The following is a 14151-nucleotide window of genomic DNA, read 5'->3' as shown; positions in this document are numbered from 1 at the left end:
TTTTTTTTAAAGTGGCTCAAAAATAGTTTTAAGTAAAAAATTTTCATCAACCAAGTATACAACATTGAAGGGAACATTCCAAAGCATAAGCCTACTACACTGGATTCATAAATTTTTATGTTTTTCTATGGTTTTTGGTGCATTTCCCTTAGGCGGTCCATTCTGCCCCCCCTGCCCCTATACAAAAATGCTGAAATTTGTAAGACCCACTGAAGTTGATGTCAAACTAATTTTAATAGGGGAACACCTTCCCCTCAACCGCGTTACGTAATAAATCATCGCTCCCATTCAGACTTTCTTGTAAATATCGTGAGTTTTTACTTTCGTTCAGGTTTGGCCTGGTTTGACTACAGATTCTGTGACAAAAAAAAAAGATCGATCGATTAATTTAAGCCTCCTATACTGCCGTTCTACGCATAATTGTCCCATGTTCAAAAAAGTGCAACTGAGAAAAATGCGATTGAAATTTTTCGACCGATTTCTGTGTTTCTACGCATAATTGTCCCGTGGGTTCCTATTCGCCCTATGTGTCCCTAATCGCCCCAGTTAGCAGTTTATCACCCTTATTTGTGATCCTCTTGCTATACAACAGGTAAACAAGGCATAATGCTTAGTAAAACTAATGATTCCGTGTAAGAAAATACTTGGTGGGGCAATTATGCGTAGAAGTTCAACGATGGGACAAACAGACTTGGTGTTGTTTTTGATGAGTTTCCGAACAAAGTACCAGATTTTATGTGTTTTTCTTAAAGTACACAGCAGACTAAACTTAAAATTGGCATAAAGTCAAAATCGTCAAAAACTGACATGGGACAATTATGCGTAGAACGGCAGTATACTGCCGTGCTAAGCATAATTGTCCCATGCAGGGTGGCCACTCAAGTCGGGAAATCGGGAAAGTCGGGAATTCGCCAAAATCCGCAAAAAATCGGGAAAAAGTCGGGAATTTGTGATTTTTTGTCAAAAAGTCGGGAAAAGTCGGGAATTGTGAGCATACTTGTTTGAAAATTATTTTTTAACTTTTGAACATTTTTCTAATTAAAGTCACTCATTTCTGCTTTAGTAACTTTCTTTAAATTTAAGGTTCTTTTGACTATTTCAATATATTTGAGTATGGAAAAGCTGTTTAAGACATTCAAAATCTTAATGAATATTGGGGTCTTTGACACAGATTTTCATAATATTTTTCTATGAATCAAATGATCGCTATTATTTTTTGTTCATTAAACAAGAGGTAAACTGCCGTTCTACGTATAATTGTCCCATGTTCAAAAAAGTGCAACTGAGAAAAACGCGATTGAAATTTTTCGATCGATTTCTGTGTTTCTACGCATAATTGTCCCGTGGGTTCTTATTCGTCCTATGTGTCCCCAATCGCCCCAGTTAGTAGTTTATCACTCTTATTTATGATCCTCTTGCTATACAGTATGTAAACAAGACTCAATGCTTTGTATAACTAATGATTCCGTGAAAGAAAATACTTGGTGGGACATTTATGCATAGAAGTGTAATGATGGGACAAACAGACTTGGTGTTGTTTTTGATGAGTTTCCGAACAAAGTACTAGATTTTATGGGTTTTTTGAAAAGTATACGACAAACTAAACCTAAAAATGTCATAAAGTCAAAATTGTCCAAAACTGACATGGGACAATTATGCGTAAAACGGCAGTAAAGTAAATGAAAAACTAATATAAAAATAAAGCCTAATAGATTCTATTTAATTTTGTCACATAAATTGAATATTTGAAAACAGATTCCAAATTGAATGTGGCAATGGTTGTTTTTTTGTAAATATTATTAATTGTTTAACTAAATTCATTAAGTAATTTGAAATATGTTTTTTTCTTCCAAATGTTATGCCGTTCTACGCATAATTGTCACATGTTCAAAAAAGTGCAACTGAGAAAAACGCGATTGAAATTTTTCGTCCGTTTTTTGTGTTTCTACGCATAATTGTCCCGTGGGTCTCTATTCACCCCATAAGTCCCTAATCATCCCAGATAGCAGTTTATCACTCTTATTTGTAGTCCTATTGCTATACAATAGGTAAACATGACACAATACGTCGTAAAACTGATAATTTCGTGAAAGAAAATACTTGGTGGGACAATTAGGGGAAATCTACCCTTTCCAATCAAACACCTATCTTCGTCATATGGAGAGTTTGATGCTCGATTAAAGCTCCAAAAATACTATTTGGGCTATAAACTTACCAGCAACAGCACCGCCTCGAGTAAGCACGCAAATGTATGCCACTTACTGGCCAAAAAGATCACATTTAATGCACTTTTGATCATAATTTGTATTTTGCGAGACCACTTCTCATCATTTTGTTGGCACACACAGTGACACACACGAGAATCCCTCAAACGCTTAATGAATATCGCCAAAATTACCTTTTCACTTTCGCTTACTTTTTCACGGCGCTTAAGATATGAAATTGCTTCCAACTACCGGCAACATGTTCTTTTGATCATTAGTAAGGCACTCACTTGAAGAATAATCCCGAAAAATGTAATAAATTAGCAAGCGCCATCAAAAAAACAAACGCGTCAAGTCGTTTGACGTTTCAATTTTCACTTTGCATTCCAACCGAAGGCTGAAGAAAACCGAGCGAGAGACGAAGGCAAAAAAGAACAAAGGCTGGCCGTCAACACCACCAGCAGTACAGCCAGCGATGCCAGGAAACTTTCCCTATAAATGCCACTTTTCGTGAGTGTTCGTTTGAACTGTCAGCGCAAATGGCAACACTCGACAGAGTGTTGGAAGAAAAAAGAACTAAGCCGATATTAGAAAAATGGGCGTGGCCCAATGCATTCGCCTCGATTAGAATACCCTTGGGAATTTTTTTTTTGTTAAATGCTTGGTAAAGAAATAGAATAACTTTTAGTGAAAGTGAAAATAAACAGAAATGTTCACAAAAACTTGCTCTACTCGTTGGTGTACTTGGTTTTAGTAAAATTCAAGGGAGACTCTAGATTATCCAGCATCATTCAAACACGACCGCTTATTAGGATTAAAATGGGTAGATTTCCCCTATGCGTAGAAGTACAACGATGGGACAAACAGACTTGGTGTTGTTTTCAATGAGTTTTCGAACAAAGTACTAGATTTTATGTGTTTTTCGAAAAGTAAACGTCAAACTAAACCTAAAAATGACAAAAAGTCAGAATCGACCAAAAATGACATGTGACAATTATGCGTAGAACGGCAGTGTTGCCCTTGAACTTTTTTTTTTGTGAGTATGGGTAAATTACCTACCATAGATAAAGCTTGATTTTCAGTTTTCGGAAAACTTAATTATCGCATAAAATCCAAAATTGAAAAAAAATTACGTTTTTAAAACATAAAGAAAATTTTGAAATTGCAAAAAAAATATCCAAGAAATTTTGAGTTATTGCAAAATTGTTTAAAAAAATAGTCTCATCAAACATTTTGCTTAAAAAAAGTGGGAAAACATACAATCATATCAAACTGAATTTTCATTGAAAAAACAAACAGTTAAATACTGACCACTAGATAAATTAGCATTGATTAGAAAATTCAATATCAAAAATTACAAAATTAAAAAGGGAACTTGGCAAAAACATTTTTTTATGAATTCCTTGACATTTTTTTAAATCCTTTGAATGAATAATAACAGCAATTATGTTTGAATCATTCTTTGATTTAAAATGATGATGAAGTTTTAAAAAAATAGGATCGAGATTTTAAGTTCAGTTATCTTTAACTTTTTGTCATTTCCAGTTGAAACGAAGTATCAAAAACTATACGTTTGCCAATTTAAAAACGTTGTTGAACGTTCGTTTTTTTAAGCTGATTTAATAAATTTTCACTGAAGCCTAAAAAGTGTGCCTAGTGTCAAAATTATGGGGAGTAACATGACGAAAAGGGCGCAAAATCGAAAGGACAAAAATATTTGTTTTTCTTTATTTTTGTTTCGTTAGTTAAAATGAAATTAAATGTGTACCATTATCCGGGGCAAATCGAGACACATGGGGTGAATTGAGAAGTGATGTTAGCAATGTTTTTGCACAATATTTGAATATTTTTTATTGGTTTAGTTAGAATAGACACAAAACAACCAAATTAGTTTCTAAATTTGAACTTTTTTTTCATAGAAAGCATTCTTTTCGAAAATTTACCAACACATTCAAACCATGGGGTACCATTGAAGTTGGTTTGTTTGACTCAAAAACATGCTTTCTTGTAAACGCAAATGTGGTAAAATGTACCATGCTTCCTCGAAACTGTATGGTAGTGAATACTAAATCATGTTCATCTTTTCTTTATTGGAGGGTTAAAATTACTATGCACTACTGGACATCGTAAAATTGACAACGTAATTTATTCAAATCAAATTTGTACGGTTTGTTTTAAGCAAAATACATCGGTGTGTGCCTCAATTTAACTCCACAATATGGTAGCAAAAACCATGATTGGACTTTCAGTGCATGATGATTTGAGTATTATCTAGCTTTAAACTTAATGTTACGATGAATTGTTTCAGGTGGAAACTTTTGCTCGGATATCCCATTGTCTGGAGATGGATTTATCAAATTCGAGTTCCTGAGCCAATTTCAGAATAACTTGTATTAAAATGTGTATATTTATCCATTTGAGCAATTCCATGTCAAATAAAGAATCGGTTGTACCCGACCCTCTCCGATTTCAATGAAACTTTGTAGACATGTTATCCTAGGCATACATAAGCCATTTTTGTGTATATGTAGCCAGTAACGCTCGATAATGACATTTGAGAAGGGCGTAAGTGTTTTCAATATTTTTGTACTTCGTAATTTAAATATTACTGTATCTCGAAGCCGTTGCATCGTATCAAAAAGTGGTCAAAGACAAACTTGTAGGAAATTTGACGGGCTTTCCGAAAAAAAATACACTGAAAGAAAAAAACACACCACTTTAATGAGTTTTTTGGATTTTTAAGTTTAAAAGTCAAATTTGAAGGTGAGCCTAAGATGTTACAAAAAGACTCACGAAAAATGCAGGATGGAGCAACTCACCTAAAAAAATACAAAAATGTCTACAAAAATGTCTACAAACATGTCTACAAAGTTTCATTGAAATCGGAGAGGGTCGAGAAAAAAGTACCTAAAAAATTACTGTTTTGGGCTGGTAATGCTCATTTATACTCTTTACTAAACTAAAATTTAATGAAATCATCGATTCACAATTATTGGAAACTAGGTTCATATCCTACAATACGAAATGTCAACCGACAAGAGCAGATTCTTATTTTTTTACTTTAATTTTTAAAGAGTAGGCATAAATGGATGAAAATCAACTTTTTAGTTCTTACAATGAGCTCCAGGTCGAAATGTCGAAAATTGCAATTTTTTTAACTTAAATGCTTATAACTTCCGTTAGATTTGAACAATTGGGATGCTTCATAGTGCTCATATTTAGCCCAGAGGTTAATTATATGTTCAAACAACCCCTGAATTTCAGGCAGATTGGTGAGCTCCACAACGTCCCTAACAATGGGCTATGCCCTGTTCGTGGACTCGCTTTTAAGGTTTCCCAACAACATGGTTGAGCTCACATATTGGTTTAACCGCCTCAAATTGTAGAATTAAATTAACATTATGATGATCTGTAAGTTCATTGGCCAAATAAGAATTTGCGAAAGACATTTCGGAGGATTTCAAAAAGACACCTGCTGGGAAGCTTTGCCTGAGACCTGATGCTAAACATATATTGTTGTTGGCGGAATTTTTGGTTTATTTTAATGAAAAAAAAAATCATTCTGAGCAGCTACAGGATTATTTTCCAAAAAAAAATAAGACTTTTTATATTTTGATTTGTGACCCTCTGAAATGTTATTCCCGAAACAGCGCCACTAAACATTTGGTGGCGGCTTCAGCAAGCTACTTCAGTATCACGGGCCTGCTCATATCAGACCATCGCCGGGCCCTGGGTTACATATAGCCCTTAATAGCAACGTACTTCCCAAACACGGACGTGAATTTCAAGTACCTAAAAATTCACGTCTTACGTCTTACGTTACAATCACCGAGCGTGCCGTTCATGTGCCAAGTTCTCCTGCTTTTGATGGCTTGTGGTTAAATCCAAATTTCACGTTCTGTCGGTAGTTCACACCATAGTGATCTCCCGGACATTTGGTTACTAGATTAAAGTTCCAACGGTGCAAATCTTCCCCCCTGTTTTTTGAATGATTTCTACCCAGAAATATCACAGGTTGCTTACGAACACCGTTTCGATGTCCTTTCATCCAATGTTATGCTATTTCCGCTATGGACACCCTTGTTGGATTCCTACAGTTGTATCAGGTGTAAGGACGCTTCGCATAGACGCTCTTGCCGCCATCCATTGTATGATTTCTGCAATTGTGCTCCTAAAATGAAACGGTACGGTTACACGCCTTGGTTGGGTCAACTCCGTTGTAACTCCAATCTTTTAAGCAAGGCTTCCAGTAATTTTTGTTCGTTTTCGGACGGTGTGATAGCTAAACAATGTCATAACAATAATTCCGATAGTTTGTTCAGTCGTTTGAGCTGTTGAGCTGAGAAAATGTTTTCTGATCTTCAACAGTTAAGGTTGGTTTGTATGACTCAATCTCACCCCAGACCCAATGGCACCCTAATTAACGGTACTTATCTACGTCGGTGTTAGGGAATTTGAAACAATTCAGTAGTTAAACCAAAGGACATGTTACTATTGATATTTTAAAATCATATCATTACGATTAGTTTGAAGCAATGCTTGAAAAGGGATCGATCGCTGGATGGGACTGCTCGATATTCGATAGAACTTTCTGTCAGCGATCATTTCCCAAATCGATATTTGATCGCTGACACACATTGGCGAAGCCTACTGCGATCGATAACAATGGGCATGAAACACGTTTACTTATTGTAGCGCACATGGTATTGATTATTCAGTTTGATGTATTACTAGATTAAAAAAAAATAAATCTTCTTTTCCCCCAAACAGCAACAACTTCCACATTCTGACACGGTAGAGTTTTTCCAACGCCTCTCGCCGGAGACGCTGTTCTTTGTGTTTTACTACATGGAGGGCACCAAGGCGCAATACCTGGCGGCGAAGGCTCTCAAGAAGCAGAGCTGGCGATTTCACACCAAGTACATGATGTGGTTCCAGCGCCACGAAGAGCCGAAAATCATCAACGAAGAGTTCGAGCAGGTACGGGTGTTTAGCGGACGTTTTTGTTTAAAATTTCTTATTTAATTTTTGTGTTTTATTTTTGCAGGGAACCTACATCTACTTTGACTATGAAAAGTGGGGCCAGCGAAAGAAGGAAGGATTCACTTTTGAATACAAGTACTTAGAAGACAGGGACCTGAATTGATCTACGATGATTATGGAAGTTCTTTTTTAAAAAAATATTATTAAAAAAAAATGGAAAAAACTGTTCAATAAAAATCGGAAAATATACTGAAAGCATATTTGAAACCAACAACAACAATGCGATCAAATTGAAGTCCAAGAAAAAGATAGAGAGGAGAATCGAAATCGTACTACTGAAAACAGGCCAGTGTTCCGTCACCAATCCCACACACACACACACAAACAACCGGGCCGTCAAGCAACCAATCGTTGATCACGTTCAGAGAAGACCCCTTCGTCGTTCCTTCCCCCTGTTGAGAGCAAGCAACAGAATCGTGCTGATGTTGACAAAAAATGGAAATGTTTGTTTTCTGTATCAGAGAGAAATAGAAAGTGAGAGTGGAAAGTCTTGGTTAAAATCACACCATCACACAAACACACACACACATACAGAGAGAGAAAACAAAAATCACCCACGTTTAACCACTTTCAACCTGCCAGTTGATTGGTGTAATCTCGAATTCAGATCCGCGTCATCGTGACCTGCCGCCCTGCGTTCTGGCTCATGTAAAATTGTCAAGTTTTTTTTTCTTCTTTCTTTCGTCTGTGTTATTCCCTATTGTTCTGTTCGTACGCGTACTGCCACCATCATCATCGCCAGGAAACGGGTCGCAAATTGTTTCGGTTTGGCTGTCTCTGTTGTCACGAGATTTGCAGTGTTGAAAAAAAAAACAGCGGGACTTGTTTTGGAATATCATGTTTGCCAGGTTAAATGTTATTATCGGAATCTTCTTTTAAACACGACACAAATGCAGTTAGAGAAAAATAAAAACGCTTAAATGAGGCATGTGTAAATTATTCTAGCCATAGACAGAACCAGAAGCAAACTTGTATGATAAACATCACTAAAGCAGAGCAAAAGTTAAGAAATTCCCTTCAATTTGCAGTTTGTAAAGCTGAAAACATCTTTTAGCGTGTAAAGTGTGTCATCTAGTTATGTGCTTAGAGACAAGCATGGTTTTTTTGCGGGAGTTGTGTCGGACAAATAAAAGAAGAAAAACGAATTAAAAAATCCACAAAAAGTAAGCTATTTTCTTCATCCAAGTCGAGAGTCATCTTCATACAACGTAGAGAAAAGCACTAGAAAGAGGCATTCACACACACAAACACACATCTACCACCTAGAACCACCTGTAGAGAGGAAAACGCTGAAAACCCCTGTTCAAACGTTATTACAACAACCGTGTTTTTGCGAACAATATAAAAGTAGAGAAAAATCAAACAAGTGAAGTAGAGCTGTTCTTTTTACTCCTGGAAAGAAATTGCTCCTTCCGCGCAAGCCCAGAACAACCCGCGACGCGTCATCGGACTAGAGGAAGAGAGAACAATCGCAGTAGGCCAAGAAGTAGCTGTGCCCGTCGTCGTCGTACGTCAGATAAAGAAAAACAATAGTCTAAAGAAAAGTGAAAACAAAACGAAGAAACGAGAGAAAACCCAGAAAACATGAAACAAATAAGAAATGAGAAAAATGAAACTGCATTAAAATGTGATTTATAAATATAGATAAAATAAAAACAAAATACACTTATATATTGAAAAACAAACAAACAAAAAAAACTCACAAGTATTTGTTAATATTTTTCTTGGAAACTAACTTAACAAAAGCGTAATTTAAAGAAAAGAAAAGAAAAAAACGGCAAAAACAAACAAAAAAAAACTGAATTCAACCACGGTGCGAGCAGCAGTGAAAACTCATGTAGTCAATAGTGTGGAGACTAAGCGCGGCAGCAGCAGCAGCAGCCAGCAAAACGACGAGAGTGTATGCGGTGAAGTTTTAATAAAAATCGAATCATTATCACACCAAAGTTTTGTGTTGTTCAGATTTAGAGTCCCCCCACTCCCGAAAGAAAGGTGGCGAATCGAATGGAAAAATTGGTTAGTTCACCCACTAGGAATTTGTAATCCCCTTTCTGATTTTAGGCTAGTCTGCAGATCGGAAGGAAAGGGGTCAAGAAACAGCTTTACGAACGGCAGGACAAAAGAGAGGGAACGTTTTCTTGGGGCTTTTCTTCACCCTCTCTGGCTTGCTTTCGCTACCGCTGCTGCCCATTTGAATTTTTTCTTGACAGGTTTCTTCCGAAGTGCATACCTTACATTTGACGAAAAAGAAAAAGCTATGTACAGGGTAGCATGCCACAATGGCCAACTAAACTTTTAGACATTTTGATTGTTGCCCAGTACAAAAAAAAATATCTAAGAAAGTAAATTTCCACACTGTGCTCCAAAGCTACCCCCTCAACGTCTAAGTCTTCGCTTTTCGCTCGGTTTTCTTCAGTCTTCGATTGGAATGGGTCGCCAAAAGACTTGGCGCGTTTGTTTTTTTATGGCGCTTGCGAATTATTTACATGTTTCGGGATTATTTTGCAAGTTCCAAGTGACTAAATCGTGCTTTCCATTTCATTAGGGCACAAAACTTTTGTAAACAAGAGTGTATCCACTCTCACACCTTATGCAAACTGTCATACGAGTGAAAGGGATACTCTATTGTTTACAACAGTTTTGTGCCCTTTTGAAATGTTAGGCTCCAAATAAAGTTCAAAAGAACATGTTGCCGGTAGTTGGAAGCAATTTCATATCTTGAGCGCTTTGAAAACGTTAGCGCTAGTGAAAAGATACTGATGGCGAGAGTCTGCGATTAGCAGAGCAGCGAGTCAGACGTGCGTTTCTCGTACACCAAATAAGTACTAAAAAGTACAAAAAATACCTCACGGCAAAAAAAGGCGGTCCTCACCAGTAGGATCGGCAGATTTTAAGAAGTTAAAGAATGCCGATGCGCGCCTGCAAAGCCAGGCAGTTTGAGCAAGAACGCTCAAAATTCGTCTGGAAACCAGTTCGCTACCCTCCCTGTGGACGTGAGCGAGAAGGAAGAATTTGAACGACGGGAAAAGTTGCCACCCATTTTTGTGAAAACATCGTCATCGGATTCGATGCGAAAGTGGCTGACCGGGTTTATCAAATCTGGTGCTTTACGAGCTTCCATTCGCTTGTGTGCAGATGGACTCAAAATTCTGCTACCTACCAGAAAGGATTACAACTACGTTCGGGATTTCCTGAACAACACAAAGATTGAATACTACAGCCATGACGATCCAGGTAAACGCCCCATGAAACAGGTCCTCCGTGGCCTGTACGGCGTGCATGTGAGTGTGCTGAAAGAAGAGCTCAAAACTCTGAAGTTGAACGTGATCGAAGTCTTCAAGATGACGAGACACAACAAGGACATCAAGTATCGTGATCAACTGTACCTGGTTCATCTCGAGAAAGGATCGACAATGCCGTCTGAGCTGAAAGCAGTTCGGGCAATTTTCAACACCATCGAGTCTTGGGAACTTTATCGTCCAGTGCACCGTGACGTGACACAGTGTTCGAACTGTTTGCAGTTTGGACATGGTGGAAGGAACTGTTTCATGAAGAGTCGTTTTGCAACCTGTGGAGGTGAGCACAAAACTCAAGCTTGCAGCACAACCAACGAGAACATCGAAGCCAAATGCTTCAATTGCGGCGGTGACCATTCGACCAAGAATCGGAGTTGCCCAAAACGGACTGAGTTTGTAAAAATTCGGCAGCAAGCGACGACAAGGCACCAACCAAATCATCGCAAAACACCACCAGCATACACGGACGTGGATTTTCCTGCTTTGGCGTCACCAGGAGCGGGATCTGCTCGAGTGGTTCCAAATCTGCAGCCATTGCCGTTGTATCAGCGGCAAAGAGTTGCACCTCCTGGCTTCAGTCAGCAGTAGTGACCTGTTTTCACCACAAGAACTTCTGAACATTTTCATCGAGATGACAACAACACTGCGTGGTTGCAAAACTCGTACGGAACAAGTAAGAACTCTTGGAGGATTTAATTTAAAATACAGTTCGTAGTTTACTCGTTCTAATGATTTTGAATATTTCAATGAATTTACTTTTTTTTAGTTTTAAGTTGGGATTAGTTGTTAAAGTATTTTTTTTCGTTTTTACCCAAATATATTCGATTCAATGCAAAAATGTAAAACAATTTGAAGTAAATAAATGAATGTGAACAGTTAATAATAAAACGAAAAATATAACAAAGATTAAGAGCATTTAGCCATACCACTTAGAACAGGGGTGCTCAAAGTTTTTGGATGGCGGGCAAATTTGAAGTCCAAATGGAGTTGCGGACCATATGTATAACAAAAATTGGTTATTTATAAAATGAAGTTACGTTTTATAAATTTAAAAGACCAATAAATACATCTATTACTTGAAGTTTCTCTTTTAATGTTTTTTTTTTTTCATTTTTGTTATTTAACAATAATAGAAACCGGGAAATGACAGCTTTCCATCTGTTTTGATGATATTTTTCTTTTCGGTATTTGAAAAAGGTATTAAGTTGAATGTACTTGTGTTTTCATTAAAATTTTAAGTTTTTCCAATATTTTGAAAATTATTACATAAAATCAAAACAATTTAGGTAACGGCGAAATTTTATCTTTAAATTAAGTGTAGAAAATGAAAATGAAAAATTAAAAAAAATATATTTATAAAAATTTAAATTACAAGCTAGAACATTCAACATTTAAATGAAAAAAAAAAAAAAAAACTGTTAGAAAATGTATTATACACTCGTACAGTTGATTTGCTATCTTTATTTTCAAAATATGAAAGATTCGACGAAAACATCACTGTTTACACGAAATTTGATTTCAGATTCGGATTCAGCGCCAAAAATTACTATACGAAAGCATATTCTGACCTTTAAGACATATGCTTGCAACGTCGTGTAATTAGTAGGCCTTGTTTCTGATTTTTTTTTAAAAAGGTCCAATAAACCAAATTTCCAGTTTTTGCATTTTGGGTGTTTTTGAAACAGCCTTGAGTCAGGGGTATTGAAAAACACCCAAAAAGCAAAAACTGAAAATTTGGTTTATTGGACCTTTTCAAAAAAAAAAAAAAAACTCCAGAAATATCTCTGGGGTGTCGAAATTGCATTTTCTCAGAAGGAAAAATGGTCGCCGTGAAATTTCCTACAAGCTGCATGTATGGTTTTACTGGGAAAAATAGGCTACCATAAATTAAATGAACATTTCTGAAAAAAGTTTCGAAAAAAGGCGATTTTTTCGGCATAAATCCGCCTGGGAGGATTTAACTTTAACTTTGGTCCAATATGAATAGTGCATCTTAATCTATGGACAAAAACCTATCGTTTGAAGATAATACACACCTGATCGAAACAGTTTTTGTAATGATTTTAAGCGATTTTAGAAAATTTGCTCAAAAAAGTGACTTTTTCAAGAAAATCGAAGAGGGGGAACGAGAAAGTATATTATTATTTTTTCTTGTCTAAGAAAACATTGTTCCTAACATCATAATCTATCATTTAAGAAGAGAGCACCTGAAATTCCTCGACATGACCTCAAAATGGGAAAGGCTAATAGGGGAAGGTGGAGCAAGACGACCATATGGGCAATCGCTCGTATGGCCGTAATTTTTACAATTTTGATTATTTCCAGTATGAGGAATTGTTGCTAGCAATGCAATTAGCTGATTCTACTACCACATAACCGCCAAAACGACGTAAACGCCACGGGGCATGAGATTTAATGAAGTTTTTTTCAAAACCTTTGTTTTCTTATAATATTTGGAAAGTACAAAATAAGGCTTAGGGTTCGATTTAAGGCTCATTTTATCAAAATGCTATTTTTCCTAGATCAGTAGTGTCCCTACCAATGACTTGCACCTATTATAAAGTATGATTTAACTTTTGGCTATTTTTGTTGAGAGCTTTTAAAAAACCTTGTCCAGGTGGGGCAAGTGTACCATATGGATTTTTATTATGGAAAAAATACGAATTGCTGCAACATCATATTTTATTGGGAAATAAATACATAAAAGTACTTAAAAACTGATAAACAATTGATAAAAAAAAATTCCGTACAAAATATAGTGATATTATGAAAATTTCCTTTTTTTCATCTAAGTAATAATTTGTTTTTGTATAAACGATCAATTTTTTAGTAAAATATTATTAATTAATCAAAAAATTAAAGAAACGTTTCAAATACATTCTAATCTGATGTATTTAAGTGATAACAGTTCAATTGTTAGCAAATTAACATGTTATTTCATGCATTGTACCACTAGTTGAGAAGAACGTACGGAAAATCATTTTTTTTAAAATCAATTTTTTACATTATAAAACAGGATTTTTTAAAAACTTCTTCTATCAAAGTCTTAGTCAAGACCTGGAATAAGATGATTATAAAAAAATCCGACAGATTTTTAACGTTTTTTATGGGTTATAACGAGCATTTCCTTAGCTTGTTACACTTGCCCCACTTTCCCCTACCAAGGAAAACAGACCAACAAGGTTTTGGGCAAACCTCAAAGGATGAGCGATTCACACCTGCTTCAGCTGGCAGCAAAGTACAAGAATAACTATCGGGAGAAGTGGAGGCCTGTCTTAACCTGACTGGATATTCTAGCCGAAAACATGGCGAGGTACGAAGATCTGGAGGATTTCGATTTGTTGGCGCAGGAAAAAAATGATGATTTTTTTAAGAAGGAGGAGTTTGGGGACGAAAATTGGTCCTAGAGAAAATGACAGCTGGTTTGACACCAACTGTTGTCAAACGAAAGGAGTCACTTTTTAGTTTGACACCCCTTTTACACGGAGTTCACACACACTACTAAAGGTTTGTTTTGATAGTGTGCGTGAGCGCCGTGTAAAAAGTGACAGTTAAAATAGAAATATAACTTTCATTTTCAGCTAGTGCGTGTGAACCATGTGGAGAAG

This window comes from Culex pipiens, chromosome 2 (genome assembly GCF_016801865.2).
Source record: "Culex pipiens pallens isolate TS chromosome 2, TS_CPP_V2, whole genome shotgun sequence".
NCBI lineage: Eukaryota > Metazoa > Arthropoda > Insecta > Diptera > Culicidae > Culex > Culex pipiens.
Note: the sequence above shows the minus strand (reverse complement) of the source record.